Genomic DNA, 16,358 nt, shown 5'->3' with positions numbered 1-16,358 from the left:
TAATAATTTGAGTATAAAATGTTAGGTTGGAAACTGCATATTTCAGAACTTAGAAAGAATTTCTTCTTTTCTTCTAACCCCTGGAGGGACAGCTGATAAATGAATTCCATTCAGATCTATAATCCTGTACATATTCCAATTTGTTTTTTCTTTCAGGAAGATTTAAGCATCTTTCTATTTTTTGAAGAAATTTCACAATAATGTACTTTTGTATGAATGGGCCTTTTTAACTTATTATGTAGAGCATGCAGTAGATGCTTTCACTTTTTAAACAATTAGCTCATTAATGCTTTCCTTCTTCTAGTATTCCTTTTGTAAACTCCTTTTATTTATCTCCATGACCCATCTTTAATTCCTTTGTTTCTTCTACTTTTAGACGTTTTATAACCTTGTGTTTTCTGAGAATTTTTCCCAAATTTACTGTTTGATCTGTTAAAGTACTTTTTATTTCTACTGTCATGTTTTAGATTTCCAAGAGTATTGTTATATCTGAGTGTTATTTTTATAGTACTATAAATCTATGATACATTGCCTTCTATCTCCTAAGAGATATTGATTATAGTTGCTTTGAGGTTTTTCTCCTGATCTTGGCCTTATTTTTATTGTCTCTGAAATAATTTTTATTTCATTGTTATAATTTCTATATTTCATAAATGCTTTCCTTAATTGTGTTTTGATCCTATTTTTTTCAATTGAAATAGAGTGAACATACAATATTACATAAGTTTCAGTGCACAACATAGTGGTTTGACATTTAAATACATTACAAAATCATCACCCCAATAGGTCTAGTAACCATCTGTACCAATACAAAGTCATTACCATATTACAGACATATTTCTTATGCTATATATTTTATCTCTGTGATTTATTTATTTTATAGCTGGAATTTTAAACCTCTCAATACACTTCATTCCAGTGAAGGATCCCCAGGCCGGGGAGCCCAATGTGAGGCTTGGACTTCTAGCTTCTTGGGGAAGGACCTCTGCAATTGTTGTCCTTTCCAGGTGGTGCTAGTGGTAAAGCACCTGCTTGCCAATGCAGGAGGTATAAGAGATGTGGGTTTGACCTCTGGGTCAGGAAGATCCCCTGGAGGAGGGCATGACAACCCACTGCAGTATTCTTGCCTGGTAAATCGCATGGACAGAGGAGCCTGGGAGGTTACAGTCCATAGGGTCACAAAGAGTTGGACTCAACTAAGACAATCTAGCATGCATGCACACAGCCTATCTGCAATTGTGGTATCCCTTCAGTTTTTAGGTTGTCACCTTGAGGATGTGGGTCCTTACGAGACTGCCTCTCTGCTTTTCTGCCTATCTTGTATGGTTCCTTCTTTATATATTTAGTTATGGAAAATCTTTCCTGCTAGTCTTCAGGTTGCTCTCATGGACAGTTGGTCTGTAAGTACTTGTAATTTTGATGTGCTTTTGGAAGGAGGAGCATTCAGGGTCTTCCAACCCTGCCATCTTGACCCTGCTCCTTGATTACTGTATTTTTATCTCAATCTCATTTTTGCATTTGTAATTAAGAAGAAGGAACTAAGAAGCTATTTGAAATTTTTCAGTTCTTGGATGGAGTTTACTGAGGGCTAGGCTTCAAAGCAAATTGATAAGATGGTGAACCATAATTTTCACTGAGTAATGACTAATTTCCCACACAGAGAAACTATAAACACTTGCATAGTGAGAGGGATGAGGATGTATCTCCATGCCAGCCTTATGGGATCTATCAAGATGCAGGGTAGTCTTACTGGTGAATATGTAAACTTTAGTATCCTGAACCTGTGCTTATAATGGCATCTCAAGCATTCTCAGGGATACAAACCTCTTCTAGTTTCTATTAGGGGGTCAGTAGTCTTCTGTTGTGAGATTTGGGATGAAATTTATTCACTTAATACTTTAAAAAAATTCTGATTATATGTCAAACATTTTTATAGGGAACTGAGAAATAATAATGAGAATAACAGACAAGACACCCACCCTAAAGGTGCTTACATTCTAGAGATTAAGAGTTTCAAAATTTTTCAATCAATTTTGAGCTATTCTTCATATTTTGGGCCCTACTGTAAACCCCCACCTCTGGATATTTCTTTCCAAGTCATGAGTCTTTTTGGAGATTCCACACTGTAAATCCATTTGCTTTTCATCAGCTTCTCTTCCTGCAGGCTTAAATATCAGCATTCTCTTATCAGCTAAGACAGGCATCATTCTTCATTTAATGTCATCTTCATGATTCTGCTGAAAATCTTGCTGAAAATACATGCTTCTGTTGTTTGATTTTTAAATTAAAATGTCTTAAAATATTATTTGAACTAGCAATGTATATACAGTCATGATTTTGACATATATATTGGATTGTTCAAAAGGTTCATTCAGATTTTTCCATACTATCTTACAAAAAAACTAGAATGAAACTTTTGGCCAACCCAATATCTAGTGAATGCTTATTTTAGTATAATTTAAACAACATATGTAGTTTCAGTGTTTACATGGATGACATATTTTTCTGCAATTGAGTGATGATTTTTCCAAAGGGCTGATTATAAATTTTCTAGGTCTTCAATGTTGATAATTTTAAAAAGCAAGTTTTAACTTCATTTTATGATTGTATTAGTAGAATTTCTCAGTAGAGAGATAAATACTAAGCAGGAAAAATTAGAATTAGTTTTCAAAAGAAGAGGGTGGAGGCAATCTTACACTGTGATCTCATTTAGAATACAATTACAGAATTCATTCTTAGATTGATGATACCAGTTGCAACATTAATAACTTCACAATCAGCTAATGTAGATTTTTCTGTACATGATTTTATTTTTCTAAAATGCATTTTCACTGTAATGTATTATTCAGAGTGGACAATTTTAACTTCATGAAAAGAACAGTGACATCTGCCCTCTCAGAACTACAGTAAACCATCTTAGCTAAAGGAAAATATTTTTTTACTACTATCAGCAGATGCTTAAATTAGTAACATAGCAAATGGATAGTTATTATCATAATGGATTCTTTTCTTTTGGCATTAATTTATAAACAATAATTTTTAAATACAACTATATTATGATCAATTTCTAAGATTAACTAAATTATAAAGAAAAATCTTATGCTATAAGTATTATATTAGGCAATTGTTCAAACATTTCTTCCCTTCCCCCTCATTTCTAGAGAATGCAACAGTATCCCACACTGCAATATTAATATTTCCACCTTTAACTATTTACTAGACAGGAAGCACAAGTAACAATAGCAATATGAAAGGAGAAGGTAGAAGCAAACATGTATCGACATGTAGAAATGAGTGAACAGATTTGTAATTCATCAAGATGTATTTACTATCTCCTTTTGTACAAGATGGGCTTCCCTGGTGGTTGAGATGGTATAGAATCCACCTGCAATGTAGGAGATCTGGGTTCAATCCCTGGGTTGGGGATCCCCTGGAGGAGGACATGGCAACACACTCTAGTATTCCTGCCTGGAGAATCCCCATGGACAGAGGTGTCTGGCAGGCTACAGTCCATGGGGTTGCAAAGAGTTGGATATGACTGAGCGACTGACTAAGTACTTGTCCAAGATATTCCCAGACTACCTATCTAAACTGCAAGTTAACAACTTTCCATGAGTAGAATTTTATAGTACTTTTATAATACTGACATAATACTTTTATAATATCCATTGGTATAGTATATAATATATACTTTTATAATATATAATATTTATATAATGCTTTATAATACTTATAAAACTTTCCATGAGTTTTATACATGCTGTATAACATTTTTCTAGCTCTTTCATACAAATGAATTGGAAATCTAAGAGCTTTTTCCTAGGTTAAGTGGCAGACTTTTTTGGTAAATTTGTTAATTGAAAGGATTTTGCTAAATTCCAACAAACTAAGAAAGAAGATACATTACAGACATCAAGGAATTCACAGCTGATGTTAGAAACAGACATGAAAATAAATACAAGAAATATATTTAGGTGCTAGTATAAAAATAAGACACAAGGAAGAAATGCATTCTAACAGAGCTAGAAATTTTTTTAATAATAAGATGTTGAGGGTTAGGTCAAGTTTCTTAAAAGAAGCACAAATCCAACTTCCAGGACTAGTCATCATGTTCAAAATCTTGAATTTCTCTGAGTGCTTAGAGTTAATTCCTGAACTATTTCTTTTCACACATGTTCTATGTATCTCCACTTCAAGTTAGGTACCAAAGAACCTAATAAACCCAACATACTTGAAGATTTTGAGTTTATATTCAGTTTCTGAAACTCAAGGGAGAGAGAACAGCCTCTATTCAGTCAGGATTCAAATCATCATTCCCTAAATTCAATTACTCTTCGCTACATCTCCCATAAACAAAGTTAAATGATTTAATAATATGAGATGTATATAGCATAAAAATGATCATATCAAATTGTTTTACATATCTATTTTGAAATCTCAATAGAATGTTCAGGAGACTATAATTTATTTTATAAACATTAAGAAGATTTAGTTTTTAATTATTCCAAACTGTTTTTCAGTTTATATGGAATGCTTCAATAGATGATAAAATTGAAAGAAATATTCTTAGGGGATATAGCTAAACTATAATATTAAACCTTATTTTCTCACCTTCAGTTCAGTTCAGTCGTTCAGTTGTGTCCGACTCTTTGCGACCCCATGAATTGCAGCAAGCCAGGCCTCCCTGTCCATCACCAACTCCCGGAGTACACTCAGACTCACGTCCATCGAGTCAGTGATGCCATCCAGCCATCTCATCCTCTGTCATCCCCTTCTCCTCCTGCCCCCAATCCCTCCCAGCATCAGAGTCTTTTCCAATGAGTCAACTCGTCTCATGAGGTGGCCAAAGTACTGGAGTTTCAGCTTCAGCATCATTCCTTCCAAAGAAATCCCAGGGCTGATCTCCTTCACAATGGACTGGTTGGATCTCCTTGCAGTCCAAGGGACTCTCAAGAGTCTTCTCCAATACCACAGTTCAAAAGTATCAATTCTTCAGCATTCAGCTTTCTTAACTGTCCAACTCTCACATCCGTACATGACCACAGGAAAAACCATAGCCTTGACCAGGTGGACCTTTGTTGGCAAATAATGTCTCTGCTTTTCAATATGCTATCTAGGTTGGTCATAACTTTCCTTCCGAGAGTAAGCGTCTTTTAATTTCATGGCTGCAGTCACCATCTGTAGTGATTTTGGAGCCCAAAAAAATAAAGTCTGACACTGTTTCCACTGTTTCCCCATCTATTTCCCATGAAGTGATGGGACCAGATGCCATGATCTTCGTTTTCTGAATACTGAGCTTTAAGCCAACTTTTTCACTCTCCTCTTTGACTTTCATCAAGAGGCTTTTTAGTTCCTCTTCACTTTCTGCCATAGGGTGGTGTCATCTTAATATCTGAGGCTATTGATATTTCTCCCGGCAATCTGGATTCCAGCTTGTGTTTCCTCCAGCCCAGCGTTTCTCATGATGTACTCTGCATATAAGTTAAATAAGTAGGGTGACAATATACAGCCTTGACATACTCCTTTTCCTATTTGGAACCAGTCTGTTGTTCCATGTCCAGTTCTAACTGTTGCTTCCTGACCTGCATACAGATTTCTCAAGAGGCAGGTCAGGTGGTCTGGTACTCCCATCTCTTTCAAAATTATCCACAGTTTATTGTGATCCAAACAACTTGGAAATATTGTTTGTACTATTTCTTCATGCAAAATTTATGAAATTATTGGATTCATATAAGTGAAAAATATATTTTTTAAATATACATAATTTTAAGTATACTTAATAACATGACAGAATTATCAAGTATGATGTTTTAAAGTATAAAATGTATTCTCCTTTACTTTAAGTGAAGTCATAGAAAATATGAAGTGCAGATAGAGCCAAAGTTTATTTCATATTGAAATAACTAATGAACCAAAAATAATTTTAAATATTATTGTGAGGGGGGGAAATGAAAGCACATTTAAGAGAAGTGAGAGCTAAAGATGAGGATGGCAAAACTAAGGTGATATCTTCTATTAAATAGAGTAAAACCAAAAAATATGTCTTTTTGCAAGTGTATCTATAGTTTATATACATCATTTACACTAGGAGTTAGCTCTCTGGCTTATTCATGTATAAAATAGATCCTAAGTGATTAAATCAACTGGGCACACGGACAAATGGATTAGAAAAATGCAGGTAATATTTTATAGTTTCAGTTGGAAATCTCAAGAAGCAATTATTTTTTCCCAGTAAGTAAATTTGAACATATAGGAAGAAGCCCAGAGCTAGAGACATGTGCTATGTAGTTTAAATAACATCTTTAAGATAATAAATTATTTGCCCCTCACATGAAATCTTCTAGGAATAGTTCAAAGGCTAAGATGAAGCTATGTAGTTGGAAGTTAAAATATTGCTTGTTTCAATTTTTCACCTCTAACCTAAAAAAATAAGTTTTACATGACAATTAGTGTTTCCCACAAGTATATTAGAAGAGAAAGCCACTTATATTTTTCCAAACTGACAAAAAGATGCAAATCTTCAGATTCATAAAACTTAACAAAACCATTCATAACTAGATATATTACAGTTGTCCCCCCTTATCATCTGGGGATATGTTCTCAAAGTCTGACTGGATGCCTAAGATAATGTTTTTCCTATACATATATATCTATGATGAATTTTAATTTAAAAATTAGGCGTAGTACTATAAGGAAAGCTGAGCACCGAAGAATTGATGTTTTTGAACTATGATGTTGGAGAAGACTCTTGAGAGTTTTTGGACTGCAAGGAGATCCAATCAGTCCATCCTAAAGGAAATCAGTCCTGAATATTCATTGGAAGGACTGTTGCTGAAGCTGAAACTCCAATACTTTGGCCACCTGATAAGAAGAACTGACTCATTTGAAAAGACCCTGATGCTAGGAGAGATTGAAAACAGGAGGAGAAGGGAATGACAGAGGATCAGATGGTTGGATGGCATCACCAACTAGATGAACATGAGTTTAAGTAAGCCCTGGGAGTTGGTGATGGACAGGGAAGCCTGGCGTGAAGCAGTCCATGGGGTCGCAAAGAGTCAGACATGACTGAACTGAACTGAACTGAAGAGATTAATAGCAGCAATAATAAAATATAACAATGATAACAATATATTTTGATAAAAGTTATGTGAATGTGGTCTCTCTCAAAATAACTTGCACAAATTTAATGCCTTTTCCATATTGACTAAGAACTTACCATGCATAGTGGCCATAACTTTATAATCTGAGATTTGATAGCAAAAGTAGATTAGTTTTTTTAATCTTTTTTATAATTTCATGGATAGAAGATCTGTTTTTTACTGTAGACCTTAGCAACCTCAGCCTACAATTGTTTTCTTTCCTTATTAAGTTGAGAACTTTCACATTTTCACTTAAAGGAAGCACTTTACAGCTTGTCTTTGGGGTATCCAAATTGCCAGAATTACTACTCTTGTGCTTTGGGGCAAAATTATTAAGCAAATTAAGTCTTACCTGAGTACAAGCTCTGTAATGAGACAGTTCACTTGATAATCTCCATGGCTACTTTGTGACTAATGGGTGGGGTAGATAACAGATGACTTACATCCTAGGTGGAATGGAGCAGAATGGTGGCGAAATTTTATCATGCTATTCAGAACACCACACAATGTAAAATTATAAATTGTTTATTTCTAGAATATCTTATTTAATATTTTCAGATGGAGGTTGGCCACAGATAACTGAAAATCCTGATAAAGGAGGACTGTGTGGTTCATGTGTGTGTACCAAGTTGCTTCAGTTGCATCTGACTCTTTGTAAAGCTATGGGCTATTCCCTGCCAAGTTCCTCTGTCCATGGAATTCTCCAGGCATGAATACGGGAGTGGGTTGCCAGGCCCTCCTCCAGGGAATCTTCCCGACCCCAAGGATCAAACCAGCACCTCTTGGGTCTCCTGCATTGGCAGGTGAGTTCTTTACCACTAGCAGCCAGCAACCAGAAAAATTTTAAAAAGGTGTGTTTTTAACTAGAGCCAAAGAGGGCTTCCCTATTGGCTCAGAGGGTAAAAAATCTGCCTGCAGTGCAGGGGGCACAACAGATCTGGGTTCAATTCCTGGGTTGGGAAGATCTCCTGGAAAAGTGAATGGCTACCCACTCCAGTATTCTTGCCTAGAGAATTCCATGGACAGAGGAGCCTGGTTCATGAGGTTGCCAAGAGTTGGACATGAATGAGCAACTGAGCATGCATGCATGCCTCCATGATGTCTACAGTTTATTTTGAAATGGCCCCATCAAAACAATAAGAGTATGTATATGCATAGATGATATACACACAGACACACATATAGCAAATTTGACAAATGTTAATAATAGTTGAATCTAGGTGGTGGATAGATAGTGCTTATTTTCCTATTTCTTCAACTTTTTTGAATTCTAGAAATTTTCAATAACAAAAAATTTGGGGAACACCCTGCATGAAATGTAACTCACCTTTTGAATCCTTTTGTGGAACAGCTGAGGATGCATTACTTTTTCCCCCTCTTCTTTTCATCTTTCACAAGAAAGATTTTACTACATATTGGGTATAGCTTATTACATAAAACATTTGCTAGATAATTATTTTCTGTGACATCAAAGTGTCATGATAAATAATGACTACCAAGTAGTTTTCAATCTCCAGATAAGTTTTGTAGAATTAATTCTTCAAAGTCAAACTGCTTTACTAAGTTTAAAGTTTTCTTAGTATTTTAAATTTCAGTTCTAAGAAGTTTCAGGCATCTTTTCCCATCTTCTTCCTTTACAGTACACTTGAAAGACTTATCAACTATTGATTTTCATTCTCTTTCAAATATAGCCATCAGGCTTCTGAAGTTGAATATATACATATTTTACCCAACTTCAGGATTTAGATGCAACAATAGTGCCTTTGCTCAATTATATATTATAAGATTTATTCATACACAGTTTAACTTTATAAATGATACAATACAAAAAAAGACTTTTAGCACTGATGATTTGTGATAATGGATTATCATTTTCATTTCTCTTTCTCATAAATTTTATATTGAAAATATTTATTTGCAGATTACATATATCAATTTCAATGACTCCTAATAAAAATGTTCTTATAAAATTGTTTTTATGGAATTCTTCATCCTTCTAGATGAGAGATAGATAAAAATTTATTCAAACATAAATTTCCATCTGATTGGATCTATCATGCATCAATTCATCAAACTCAAAATTATGTTTTCAATATGAAATGAATGCTTTTTACTGAATATGCCCCATGTTATCAAGATTCCTTTTATTTTATAACTTTACAGATGACATGATTAGGTTCAAATAAAGTTATTTGGATTTCAGCTCTCAATTTAAAAAAGTAAAACTCTCCAGCAAAAGGGTGAGTTGCTTCATGAAATAAATGAAAGTTCCTACACCAAAAGTATTCAGAGGCCAAATAAGCTTATGCAGTAGGTTTTGTAAAAAAAAAAAAAAAAAAAATCTTCATTGAATATGTGGCACCTTTCAGAGTACGTATCATGACATATATATTCTTCCCTACTGCTATCTGTACCCCCTACCCGCTACTCCTCTTCACCGCCACCACTTTGGCAAAAACCCACAATAACTTTCTATTACATAATACAACAAATTAGTTCAGTAAGTGAACAAAACTAGTATTTGGTTGGAAGCCAGGAGTTCTGTTTCTAGTACTGACTCACTGTATGCTTTTTATAAAGTTGATCACTATTAATTGAGAAAAGAAAGAATCCCAAAGGTCACTTATATCTTATTGTCTAACAATGTCTTGAAAGCCTGATCTCTTCCAATACTGGGCTCAGCCCAATATAAAAAGCTTTGAACAAAACAGATATGTCCTTTACCCTCACTAGGATTAAAATACATTGGGAAAAAGGAAATTAATCAGATGAAGCATGCAAAAATGTATGTGATTTAAACTTCAAACTGAAATAAAGCATATGGAGTAGAATTAAAAGATATATAGAAATAATTTTTATCATGTGTACAGTGACTGTTTCTGAAGAAGTGAATTTTAAGATGTAAGAATGAGAAGAAATCAATCAAGCTAAGATGAGATGGATGATGCCAAGCAGAGAAAACTGCATGTTTAAAGGAGCTGAGATAAAAATCAACCTGATTTTTCCAAATAACAGAAAGAAGTGTGAGAAGACTAGTAACATTGGTAATATCAGAGACAATGGCAGGACAAAGTTACTCAGGACATTATAGACCTCAGTAAGGATTAAGGATTTTATTCTAAGAGGATGAGAGCCCACTGAAGGCCTTACATTAATAATGTAAGGATTGATATGTTTATATACATATATATACACATATGTATACGTATATATTTTATTTCTCCTGCTCTGCATAGAGAATGGATAGGAGAATTGGCAAGATATAAAATGGGGAGATTAATTGGGAGGTTAAGGTAGTGACCACAGAAGAAATTATTCTGCCTTGGACTGAAGTCTTAGCAGTAGCAAAGGAGAGAAATGGAAAGATATAGTTTAGAAGTTTCATTAAAAGGATTATTAGAATAAGTATTTTGTTGGTGTGAAGGCAAGGTATGTTTCAAGAATGACTTCCAAGTCTCTGAGCCAGGATTCTTCCTACTAACTGGGGAAAAGATTGAAAAGTTCAGTTTTAGGGAAGTTAAATTTGAAATATCTGCATATCTCGCCAAGATCTGTAATTAAAGTTTAACACCTCAGTTTAAATTAAAAGATGCTTGCCCCTTGGAAGAAAAGTAGTGACTAACCTAGCGAAGTTGCTCAGTCGTGTCTGACTCTTTGTGACCCCTTGAACTGTAGCCTACCAGGCTCCTCCATCTATGAAATTTTCCAGGCAAGAGTACTGGAGTGGGTTGCCATTTCCTTCTCCAGAGGATCTTCTCAACCCAAGGATCGAACCCGGGTCTCCCAAATTGCAGGCAGATGCTTTACCATCTGAGCCACCAGGGAAGCCAGAAGTGACAAACCTAGACAGCATATTAAAAAGCAGAGATGTTACTTTGCCTACAAAGGTCTGCCTAGTCAAAGCTATGGTTTTTCCAGTAGTCATGTATGGATGTAAGAGTTGAACAATAAAAGGCTGAGTGCTAAAGAATTGATGCTTTTGAACTGTGGTGTTGGAGAAGACTCTTGAGAATCCCTTGGACTGCAAGGAGATCAAACCAGTCAATCCTAAAGGAAGTGATTCATGAATATTCATTGGAAGGACCAATGCTGAGGCTGAAACTCCAGTACTTTGGTCACCTGATGTGAAGAGCCGATGCATTTAAAAAGACCCTGATGCTGGGAAAGATTGAAGGCAGGAGGAGAAGGAGGAGAGGATGAGATGGTTGGATGGCCTCATCAACTCAAGGGACATGAGTTTGAAGCAACTCTAAGAGATGGTGAGAGACAGGGAAGCCTGGTGTGCTGCAGTCCATGGGTTGCAAACAGTTGGACATGACAGAGTGACTGAACAACAACTTCTTCTTAGCTTTCAATAATCATATCTTACTTCACATATATAAGCTTACTTCCTTTTAGTCTTCATACATACTCTCAAATCATTCTTTTAACTGTTCTTCATAAATGTCAGGCATATATACTCCTCTTAGTGTTTTTACTTCTCTGTCATATTGATTGGAAATACTCCATATACTCCTCTTCCTCATCCAGTTCCTCACATGAATATTTGATAAGGTGTTAAACATTGTGAACTGTGTGCTCAGTTTTGTCTGACACTTTTGCAACTCCATGGACTGTAGCCTGCCAGGCTCCACACGACCTTGGATATCTTCAGGCAAGAATACTGGAGTGAATCACCATTTCCTTCTCCAGGGGATCTTCCTGACCCAGGGATCAAACCCACATCTCCTGCATCTCCTACATTGCAGGCAGATTCTTTACCACTGAGCCACCAGGGAAGCTCATGTTAAACATTCCTTGACTCAAAAAGATGTATGTTTTCAGACTGCTGCACATTGAGGGTTCAACTTTACTAATGCTTTCCAGCAATCAAATACTGCTTTGTATATTTTGAGATAGCTACCTCTTACGTTACTAGGGTGATACTTGTGTACTTCCGGTTGGCACTTCACTAGAGAGCAGATGACTTGTGGTGAGCATTGTTTTAATGGCCACTCTCCAGACTTTCCTAATTGGTTTCTATTTGATTGTCAGCATAGCTCAGAGGTGACACTAATTCACAGATAGCCTACTTCTAGCTAGAAGCCGCTTTCCTGTGGAATCATTTTGTGCAATAATTTGCCAAGGGTTAAACACCCGAAGACACTTCACAAATGCTTTTGATGATAAATGGACCTAAATTTTGTTTCAGGCAATGCCAAATGTGTGGCCATTTTCACAGTAAGCTTTTCATTCAGCATTAGAAATAATGTTCAAATGGGAATTTTCTCATTTTACAGTAGTTTTCAAAAGGCCACGTTTAAGCTCCTGGGAATAAACCTCTGTTGATAAGATTGTATATATTTATCATAATTTTTCAAGCAATGCAATGAAGACTGGACAAACTTTACAATTACAGCCCTATAATGAAGTTGGTTTGAGTTATTCTACACATATACTAAAGGGAAGGAGAAATTTTTCTAATGAATACCTATGAATTACATCATTTGCTTAGTATCTGATATTCATTAGAAGAAATTACTTGAAATTTTCTTTTCAGGTACTTTCCACATTGACCTCTATAAAAGACAGCATCTGTTTATTGAGAAATGAATATCAGTAAATCTTTCTGTTATTATGGTAATGTCAGCTCAAGTTAATTCCCTGCTGAGATGGAAAAATATGATTCAGACAATGAAAAACATATGTTTTGGAGAGACAGTTTGCCATCAAGCTACATCAACAATTTAAATGATTAAAATGTTTCTATAAACATCCTTTTCCTTGTCAGTATAGATGAAACATGCTTGCTCCTCATTGTTTTATTTTCTTATGAAAAGCTGTTAATGGTATGAAGAAAACTTATTTTTACAGTGTTATAATTAAAACCATATATTGTTACCTATTGTCTTATATACAGGAGACAGGGATCAAGACCATCCCCATGGAAAAGGAAGGCAAAAAGGAAAATAGCTGTCTGAGGAGGCCTTTACAAATAGCCGTAAAAAGAAGAGAAGCGAAAAGCAAAGGAGAAAAGGAAAGATATAAGCATCAGAATGCAGAGTTCCAAAGAATAGCAAGAAGAGATAAGAAAGCCTTCCTCGGTGATCAATGCAAAGAAATAGAGGAAAACAACAAAATGGGAAAGACTAGAGATCTCTTCAAGAAAATTAGGGATACCAAGGGAACATTTCATGCAAAGATGGGCTCGATAAAGGGCAGAAATGATATGGACCTAACAGAAGCAGAAGATATTTAGAAGAGGTGGCAAGAATACACAGAACTGTACAAAAAAGATCTTCACAACCAAGATAATCACAATGGTATGATCACTCACCTAGAGCCAGACACCCTGGAATATGAAGTCAAGTGGGCCTTAGAAAGCATCACTATGAACAAAGCTAGTGGACGTGATGGAATCCCAGTGGAGCTATTTCAAATTCTGAAAGATGATGCTGTGAAAGTGCTGTATTCAATATGCCAGCAAATTTTGAAAACTAAGCAGTGGCCACAGGACTGGAAAAGGTCAGTTTTCATTCCAATCCCAAAGAAAGGCAATGCTATAGAATGTTCAAACTACTGCACAATTGCACTCATCTCACACGCTAGTAAAGTAATGCTCAAAATTCTCCAAGCAAGGCTTCAGCAATACGTGAACCGTGAACTTCCAGATGTTCAAGCTGGTTTTAGAAAAGGCAGAGGAACCAGAAATCAAATTGCTAGTATCCGCTGTATCATGGAAAAAGCAAGAGAGTTCCAGAAAAACATCTATTTCTGCTTTATTGACTATGCCAAAGCCTTTGACTGTGTGAATCACAAGAAACTGTGGAAAATTCTGAAAGAGATGGGAGTACCAGACCACCTGACCTGCCTCTTGAAAAATCTGTATGCAGGTCAGGAAGCAACAGTTAGAACTGGACGTGGAACAACAGAGTGGTTCCAAATAGGAGTACATCAAGAAAAGGAGTATGTCAAGGCTGTATATTGTCACCCTGCTTATTTAACTTATATGCAGAGTACATCATGAGAAACGCTCAACTGGAAGAAGCACAAGCTGGAATCCAGATTGCCAGGAGAAATATCAATAACCTCAGATATGCAGATGACACCACCCTTATGGCAGAAAGTGAAGAGGAACTAAAAAGCCTCTTAAGTGAAAGTGGAGAGTGAAAAATTTGGCTTAAAGCTCAACATTCAGAAAATGAAGATCATGGAATCTGGTCCCATCACTTCATGGGAAATAGATGGGGAAACAGTGGAAACAGTGTCAGATTTTATTTTGGGGGGCTCCAAAATCACTGCAGATGGTGACTGCAGCCATGAAATTAAAAGACGCTTACTCCTTGAAAGAAAAGTTATGACCAACCTAGATAGCATATTGAAAAGCAGAGACATTACTTTGCCAACAAAGGTTCGTCTATTCAAGGCTTATGGTTTTTCCAGTGGTCATGTATGTATGTGAGAGTTGGACTGTGAAGAAAGCTGAGCGCCGAAGAATTGATGCTTTTGAAATGTGGTGTTGGAGAAGACTCTTGAGAGTCCCTTGGACTGCAAGGAGATCCAACCAGTCCATTCTGAAGGAGATCAGCCCTGGGATTTGTTTGGAAGGAATGATGCTAAAGCTGAAACTCCAGTACTTTGGCCACCTCATGCGAAGAGTTGACTCATTGGAAAAGACTCTGATGCTGGGAGGGATTGGGGGCAGGAGGAGAAGGGGACGACAGAGGATGAGATGGCTGGATGGCATCACTGACTCCATGGACGTGGGTCTGAGTGAATTCCGGGAGTTTGTGATGGACAGGGAGGCCTGGCGTGCTGTGATTCATGCGGTCACAAAGAGTTGGGCACGACTGAGCGACTGAACTGAACTGATTGTCATATATATTGAAGGAAACTCAAAATTATTTTCATAACTAAGCTTGTGAATGAAATTCTCTCTTAGTAGATCAGATGATAGGCCACTGTTCAGATATTTGCATACTTACTTATTTTGACTAAATAGTCTAAGAAAATCTTAATTTTAATCCTGATGTAATTTAAAAGAATTTCAGAATCCTTTCCTTCTTGCAAGTGCATTATAAAAATTAAAATATAAGGAGCCAGTCAGGTCCTATCTGGTTACCCTGCTTAATGATTTTGCTCATATAAATTCTTCTTAAAGCAGAAAAAAAGTTAGTTGTGTGTAATGCCTCTCTGATTTCATATCTCCATCAATAGCTTTATTGTGGTGTTCCCTTTGAATTGTTCTTACAAAATGAATTATTGATGGTCTAAATGTTACATTTACATTTATTGTTCTCTAATATAACATGGAAAACTGCTGAAGTTTAAAGTGTAGTTTTTGAAACTAGTCTTTGGAAAGGAATTTTGAACTGTGAAAGGAGTTTCCTTGAAATCTAGAAAAGAGGTAAAATAGGTAAGATTCATCTGTTGCAGGTTATGTATTCCATGATTTTGAAGATACCATAAAGTTCTTTTAAACTATATTTTCCCATGTTGAGCATAGTCTATTTCTTAGTTAAAAGGAATAAAAGAATATGCTATACTTCATTCCAATGAGAAAATACCGTGCATCCAGAAAAAAATGTCTTTGGTAGTCATTTTTTCTGAGTTCTCCAGTCTTCTCTTTCCTCTGTTTCTCAGTCTCTGGGAATACCAAAGATATCCTAACAATTTTTTTTTTTACTTGATAGAGAACAGAATTTTCCTATTTAAAATGTCTACATTTTTGTGACACCTCCATTTCCCAAGATTTTGGTGCATTTGTGTGCATTAATTCAGGGAAACTCAGATTCAGTTTCAGCAGTCTTGTTATGAGGACTTATTCACAAGGACTAAATTAAAATCAATGAAAAAAATCATAAGTTAGAGCAAGGTCAATCCTGATATATGACATTTGCATTGCAAGAAAATGGATTTAATCAAAGAAATAAGTACAATAAACTCAACATAAAATACCTTCAGAGATTAATATTGAACTTATAGTCATGAAAAATGCAGTAGTTTCTGATGTTGGGTAACCAAAGAAAATGTCCCATTTGTTCTGCTTCTTTATTGTTCCATTTATAATGAAATAGATTTGATCTTTATTATGATCCATCAATGATAGAGAAAGCTGAGTGTTTATTAGTAGATTAATATTTCCCATCATATCAAGAACACTCTGAATTGCATAGTTTCCAAAATTATAGTATGAAGTCAAATATTGTTGCTTAGAAAATCATGTGCTTTGTGTCTTGC

The sequence above is a fragment of the Bos indicus x Bos taurus genome, chromosome 2 (assembly GCF_003369695.1).
Source record: "Bos indicus x Bos taurus breed Angus x Brahman F1 hybrid chromosome 2, Bos_hybrid_MaternalHap_v2.0, whole genome shotgun sequence".
NCBI classification, from domain to species: Eukaryota; Metazoa; Chordata; class Mammalia; order Artiodactyla; family Bovidae; genus Bos; species Bos indicus x Bos taurus.
Note: the sequence above shows the minus strand (reverse complement) of the source record.